Source organism: Myotis brandtii, unplaced genomic scaffold, assembly GCF_000412655.1.
Source record: "Myotis brandtii unplaced genomic scaffold, ASM41265v1 scaffold483, whole genome shotgun sequence".
Classification (NCBI taxonomy): Eukaryota; Metazoa; Chordata; class Mammalia; order Chiroptera; family Vespertilionidae; genus Myotis; species Myotis brandtii.
Genome location: NW_005368456.1, coordinates 880,698 through 888,315, shown reverse-complemented (window position 1 = coordinate 888,315; position 7,618 = coordinate 880,698). Strand labels below are relative to the sequence as shown.

The 7,618-nt window shown below is 42.6% G+C and overlaps 1 long non-coding RNA gene across 1 annotated transcript in view; it reads left to right on the top strand.

The window, feature by feature from the left end:
• The first annotated feature begins 810 nt into the window (after positions 1–810).
• LOC106727818 overlaps positions 811–7,618 on the top strand; it is a 13,770-nt gene continuing 6,962 nt past the window's right edge. The window contains exon 1 of the long non-coding RNA XR_001364072.1: positions 811–925. This is a non-coding gene — a long non-coding RNA (uncharacterized LOC106727818). The remainder of the gene's footprint in view (positions 926–7,618) is intronic.

The window sequence follows — 7,618 nt, the reverse complement described above, 5'->3', positions numbered from 1 at the left end:
CTGCTACCAGATCACAGCAGTGGTCATCTCTCTCGGACACGCAAAACCTTACAGTGGCTCTAGCTGTCTTTTACTTGAATCTCCTCTTCTCTCTGGCATTCAGTGCTTCCAAAATCCAGTGCTAACCCATGTCCAACCCTGTCTTCCTCTTTCCCAACTGTGTATATCTAGCCATGAGTAGGGACCAAGCAAGCCCCATGCTGCTTTCTGCCCCTGCTCATGCCAGTCCCTCCCCCCAGAAACAGTTCCCCATTTTCCAAGCTCTCAAAATGTCATTTTTGAACTCTTGGCTTTTTTTCACCCCAATGTCATCTTTTTAACAACACCATCACTTGTCCTTTGCTCTGCACACCTAGTCAAGAGGAATTTCTCTATCTCATCTCTTAGAGCATTTCCTCTGTGATTTTCTTGGGGTTCATGACTTTCTCCTTCATATTTTGTTCATTTGTGCTTCTCATAGCTTTGCTCTGGATGGTACTCTCAGGATGGTTCACAATGGCTGACACACAGGGGGTCACCTGTGGGTATTGGAAGGACTGAAGTGAGGGACAGAGTTCATGGTCACTGGGAGAGCACGGGCTGGCTGCTGGCTGCCAAGTTTGCTTTAGGTGCAGAGCTGGGCTGGCTGACCTGTTTTCTTGTAGCTCCAGGGTTTTATGCGTCTAGGAGTCTATGAATAGGCAAAGCAAAAAGTCCACACTAAGCATCTTTTCTGCCCCTACCCCCAATCTCAGGTTCAGGGAGATCCCTCGGGGATCAGTGCTTTAAATCACACTCATGGCACGCTGTGGAAGGACACTCCTTCCAGGAGCTGACTAATGCTGCCCAGCCTTTCCCAGGGAGCGCTGTCTGCTGCCTTCTGGGCAGGCTGTGTTTTTCCTCTGTACTCTGGAGCCTCTAAGCTCCTCTGGCCTGCCTGGCACAGGTAAGGCCTCTGAACAGAGGCGTCCTTCTCTTGGGAGTGCTCCAGTGGCCCCTCCCTCAGACACCAGCACAAGGTTTCCTCCTCCCCACTGTCTCATGTGCTGCCTGCCTGTAGCACACAGGGCCCAGGCTGGGAGCTCTATGATCACCAGAAGACAAGGGTGCAGGGTAGGAAAGGGTGGCAAAGAGAGATCCCTTTACTCATGCACCCTTCAGGGAAAAGGGAGAATTTGACTGGAGCCTGTTTTCTGGGTAATTTGGCATCAGACAGCAGCAAGGCCTGGAATCTTGCCATATCTTTGTTTTGTTTTGTGTTTTTCCTCTCCTCCAATCATCCCAAGCCATTGGGGAGCCGGAGGGCATCAAGGGGTGGGGGCTGCAGGCACACTGGGCCTGAGAAGGAATGCTGAGCCTGCAGAAGTGGCCCATTGAGATTCCTGCTCACAGCGGAGGGGCGGTGGCACCCCAGCCTACCACCACAAGGGCAGCTCTGTCCTGTGGGCACAGGGCTCTGTCCCAGCCCCACTGGCTGGGAGAGAACAACATTTCCTTATAAGGCCCCGATGGCCTTGCCAAGGCTGGATGCTCTGACAGACTGTAGCTTTCCATTCTCCTCGCCCAGCTCCAGTGCAGGCCTTGAATGTAGCCCTTGTTGTCAGGCCCCTCCTCTCTTCCAGGGCCCCCACCCCACCCACTTCCAGTCCCTGCCAGAGCCAGCCCCACTGAGCAGGATAAACAGCCCAGAGGCCTCTCCCAGGGAGGGCCTGGTTCTGCTCAGGCCTGCTGGAGGCAGCACAGGGTAGCAGAAAGAGCAGCAGGATGCAGGGTTCACCAGCCCTGCAATTGCTTTACCTGTTCATGAAGGTTCAGCGAAGTTCCCAACTTCTATGAGCCTGTTTCCCCACCTGGAAAACAGAGATCTAATTGCCAAGAGGCCCAAATTCTTTGCATTGCATTCAAAGCCCTTCCTAGTCTGGCTCCTTTCACAGCCTTACCTCTATTTGCTACCCCATGGTCGGTTCCCTAACCCTTCCCCTAACTCATGCTTTCTTTCTTAGGCTGCCAGGGCTGTGCATGTGGAATGACCCCGTGAAATGCCTGCAGGGCCCCCTTACCCTAAATATGCCTTCTTTCCTTCTCCCAGGGAAAAGGAATCCCCTCTCTCTTCTCTCCTCTTCATTCGCATGCACCTCTCCTAGAGCCTTTCTGTTTTGCAATTGCAATGATTTGTGTACAAGCCTTTTCCTTTATCAGATATTGAGTGGTCCCCTTGAGGATCAAATGGTCTCTCTTCCTTTTTATATTCCTGAGCTCTACCACAGAACCAGCACGGAATCAGTGCTTCATGAAATGCCTGAATATACAGTACTGGGCAAGCTCAAAAGAGACAACTGATCAGCAAACACTGTGTAAACTATAAAGTGCTGTGCACTTGTAAAGGGCAACAATCATATCATGCTGCCCTCCACCCCTAATTCTACCCTTTGTACGTTATCATAACTCCTTTTCCTGTCTGCCAAGTTCAGTATCCTGAATTCTGGGCTCATTGCAACCCCTCAAGTGCTTAACATCTATCACTAAGATATTACTGTTCCTTTTTTTTTTTACTTAATCCCTTTACCTTTTTCACCAGCCTTCCACCCCTCTCCCTTCTGACAGCTACCAGTCTATTCTCTGTACTTATGAGTCTGTTTCTATTTTGCCTGTTTATTTTGTTCATTAGATTCCACATAAAGTAAAATAATGTGATAGTTGTCTTTCTTTGACAGGCTTATTTCACTTAGCATAATATTCTTTAGGTCCATTCATGCTGTGGAAAAGGTAAGATTTCTTTCTTTTTTACAGGTGAAAAGTATTCAATTGTGTAAATGTACCATAGCTTTTTTATTACTCATCTACTGATGGGCATTTGGGCTGCTTCCAAATCTTGACTATTGTAAATAACTCTGCAATGAATATAGGGGTGCATATATTCTTTCAAAGTAGTGGTTTGGGTTTCTTTTGATATATTCCCAGAAGTGGAATAGATGGGTCATAAGGCAGTTTTATTTTTTGAGGGAACTGCATACTGCTTTCCACAGTGGCTGCACCAATCTGCATTTCCACCAACAGTGCACAAGGGTTTTTTTTACTCCACAACCTACCCAACACTCGTTATTTGTTGATTTATTGATGATAGATATTCTGACAGGCTTGAGGTGATATCTCATGGGGTTTTCATTTGCATTTCTCTGATGACTAATGATATTGTGCATATTTTCAATGTCTGTTGGCCATCTGTATGTCTTCTTTGGAGAAGGCTCTCTTCAGGTCCTTTGTCCATTTTTCAATTAGATTGCTTGTTTTTGGTGTTGAGTTGTATAATTTCTTTATAAATTTTGGATATTAATCTCTTATCAGATGTATCACTGGCAAATATATTCTCCCATTCAGTGGGGGTGTTTTCATTTTGTTGATGGTTTCATTTGCTGTGCAAAACTATTTATTTTTTATGTAGTTCCATTTGTTTATTTTTTTTGTTTCCCTTGCCTGAGGCAATATATTAGAAAAAAATATTGCTATAAGAAATGTCTGAGATTTCACTGCCTACGTTTTCTTCTAAGACTTTTATGGTTTCAAGTCTAACATTTATGTCTTTAATCCATTTTGAATGTAGTCTTTTAAAAATATTTTTATTGATTTCAGTAAGTAAAGGAGAGGGAGAGATAAGTCTAACATTTATGTCTTTAATCCATTTTGAATGTATTCTTTTAAAAATATTTTTATTGATTTCAGTAAGGAAAGGAGAGGGAGAGAGAGAGATGAAAACATCAATGATGAGAATCATTGATCATCTGCCTCCTACATGCCCTCCCCCCCCATCCCACACTGGGAATCAAGCCTGCAACTTGGGCATGTGCCTTGTCTGGGAATCAAAACATGACCTCCTGGTTCATAGGTTGATGCTCAACCACTGAGCCATGCCAGTCAGGCTTGAGTGTATTCTTGTGCATGGTGTAATGTGGTCTATCTTTCTTTCTTTCTTCCTTTCTTCCCTTTTTTTTTTTGCATGTATCTGTCCAATTTTTCCAACACCATTTATTGAATAGACTATTTTTACCCCGTTGCATGTTTTTGCCTCCTTTGTCAAATATTAATTGACTAGAGGCCCAGTGCACAAATTTGTGCATGCGTGGGGTCCAGCCAGCCTGCCTGATCTGGGCTAATTGGGCCAGGCTGGCCAGGGGAAGAGTCGTGGGTGGTTGGTGGGCTGGCCCAGCCCCTGATCAGGGTTGGGGGGTGTGGCTAATCGGGGGTGGGGGCAGCCAGAGGAAGGGGCCCCAGGCAGTTGGCTGGCTGTCCCCACCCCTGGTTGAACTCCCAGTCGAACTACTGGTCGAGGGGACAATTTGCATATTAGCCTTTTATTATATAGGATTATTTCTGGGTTCTGTATTTTGTTCCATTGATCTATATGTCAGTTTTACTGCTAGTACCATGCTGTTTTGATAACTGTGGCCTTGTAGTATTGTTTAATAGCAGGTAGCATGATTCCTCCAACTTTATTCTTCTTCCTCAAGATTGTTGTGGCTAGTCATGGTCTTTTGTAGTTCCAAATAATTTTTTGGAGTATTGGTTCTAGTTCTGTGAAATATGCCATTGATATCTTGATAGGAGTTGCATTGAATCTATAGATTCCTTTGAATACTATGGGTATTTTAATGATGTTAATTCTTCCTATTTATGAACATGGTATTTATGCTTCCACTTATTTGCATCTTCTTCAATTTCTTTCTTTAGTGTCTTATAATTTTCTAATTACAGGTCTTTTACATCCTTGGTTTAATTTATTCTTATGTGGGGTTTTTATTGTTATTTTTTATGTAATTGTGAATGGGATTGTTTTCTTAGTTTCCCTTTCTAATAATTTATTATTAGTGTATAAAAATGCAATTGATATTTGGATATTTATTTTGTATCCTGCTACTTTACTGAATTCATTTATCAGTTCTAGTAGTTTTTTGGTGGAATCTTTAGGGTTATCTATATACAGTATCATGTCATCTGCAAATAATGACAGTTTTACTTCTTTCTTTCCAATTTGAATGCCTTTTATCTTTCATTCTTGTCTGATTGTTGTTGCTAGGACTTCCAGTATTATCCTATATAATAAAAGCCAATATGCAAATTGACCGAATGGTGGAACGACCTGTCTCTATGATGCGCACTGACCACCAGGGGGCAGATGCTCAATGCAGGAGCTGCCCCCTGGTGGTCAATGTGTTCCCACAGGGGGAGCACCGCTCAGCCAGAAACCAGGCTCACGGCTGGCTAGGGCAGCAGTGGTGGCGGGAGCCTCTCCTGCCTTTGCGGCAGTGCTAAGGATGTCCAACTGATGTCGTAGGCCTGCTCCCCTTCAATTAGACATCCTCTGAGGGCTCCCAGACTGTGAGAGGGTGCAGGCCAGGCTAAGGGACCTCCCTGAGTGCATGAATTTCATGCACCAGGCCTCTAGTCCTATATATTAAAGAGGTATTATGCAAATTAACTGTCACACCATCACCAGATGGCAGCACCCACAGTGGGGGCAGGGCTGGCTGCTCTGCACGCCTGCCACCAGAGTCCCCTCAGCTCTGCCGGGGCCTCAGGTCCTCCTGCACCCCCCACTGACTGAGGTTCCGGCAAGCTGTGGATGGCAGCTGCCCAGCCACCCAGGGCTAGCCTGAGGCACAGGGCCGGCCTGAAGTGCAGGTAACCAGGGCCGGCTGAGGCTTGTGCTACCAGTAGTGGCAGCAGCAGAGGTGTGATGGGGGTGTCGCCTTCCCCTGATCTCCGGGTCGCCTCCCGCCCCTGAGGGCTCCCGGACTGTGAGAGCGGGCAGGCTGGGCTGAAGGACCCCCTCTCCAGTGCATGAATTTTCATGCACCGGGCCTGTAGTGTTGAATAAGAGTGGTGAAAGCAGATATCCCTGTCTTGTTCCTAATCTTAAGGAAAATGCTTGTAGTTTTTGCCCATTGAGTATGATGTTTTCTGTGGGTTTGTTATATTTGGCCTTTGTTACATTAAGATGTATTCCCTCTATTCCTATTTTGCTGAGAGTTTTAATCATAAGTGGGTATGGGATTTTATAAAATGTTTTATCTGCATCTATTAATATGATTGTGTGGTTTTTATCCTTCATTTTGTTTATGTGGTGTATCATATTTCTTGATTTGCACATATTGTACCAACATTGCATCTCCAGAATAAATCCCACTTCATCATGGTATATGATCTTTTAAATGTATATATGGATTCAGTTTGCTAATATTTTTTGAGGATTTTAACATCTATGTTCATCATGAATATTGGCCTATAATGTTCTTTATTCAAAGTGTCTTTATCTGGTTTTGAATTAGGATAATGCTGGACTCATAAAATGAATTTGGCAGTTTTTCCTCTTGAATTTTTTTGAATAGTTTGAGAAGGATAAGTGTTAGTTCTTTGAATGTTTGGTAAAATTCACCTGTGAAGCCATTTGGTCCAAGACTTTTGTTTGTTGGAAGTTTTTTTTATTATTATTGTTTTAATTTCATTAGTTGCAATATGTCTATTCAGGTTTTCTGATTCTTCCTGATTCAGTTTTGGAAGTTTGTATGTTTCTAGGAATTTGTCCATTTCATCCATATTGTCCACTTTATTGGCATATAGTTGTTTCTAATATTTTCTTATAATTCTTTATATTTCTTTAGTGTCAGTTGTTATTTCTCTTCTTTCATTTCTGATTTTATTTATTTGTGTACTCTCTATATTTGTTGTTGATGAATCTGGTTAAAGGTTTGTCAATCTTGTTTATCTTTTCAAAGAACCAGCTCTTGGTTTCATTAATATTTTGTATTTATTTTAGACTCTATTTGGTTTATTTCAGCTCTGATCTTTATTAATTTACTTTCTTCTATTCACTCTGGGTTTTGTTGGTTGTTTTTTCTAGTTCCTTTAAGTGTAAAGTAGAAACTCAGAGACACAGACAACAGTATGGTGATTACCAGAGGGAAAGGGGGTGGGAGGAATTAGAAGAGGGTAAAGGGGGGGAAATGGAGATGGAAGGAGACTTTACTTGGAATAGTGAACACACAATACAATATATAGATGATTTATTATAAATTTGTATATCTGAAAGCTATATATTTATATTGACCAATGTCACACCAATAAATTCAATGAAAATAAAAAAAATGTAACTCTTCTGACATCAGCAATGCCCCAAACCCCTTATATGTTTTTAAAAAAAGACTGGAGAAGTATGGCAAGCACTTAATTAATACACATATAGTAGTTTTTAGATGTTATGATGTTTTTGATTTTATCAGCTTTTAAAATTCTATTATAGTCTCTAAATAAATAGCCATGTTTATAACTTTTAAAAAACAATATTACTGGTCTTTAGAATGCCAGTGGTGGGGGATAAAATCATTTTTGGACATTATCAATTATTTCCATACTGACCCCTTCCATGCACATATCACATGGTCACACAAGAGGATTGAATGAATGGGCTCCCAGTCCGTATCCCCACCTCTTTGACTCATTTATACATTCTAGGTTTCCACATCATTCTCAGAAAAAAGAATCCAATAACTTTAGAAGTTAGAAGCATGCTGATTAATCCAATCTCAACATCTGACAGTTGAAGAAACTGGGCTCCCTAAATGAAAAGTGGCTTTCTTTCCTTAAA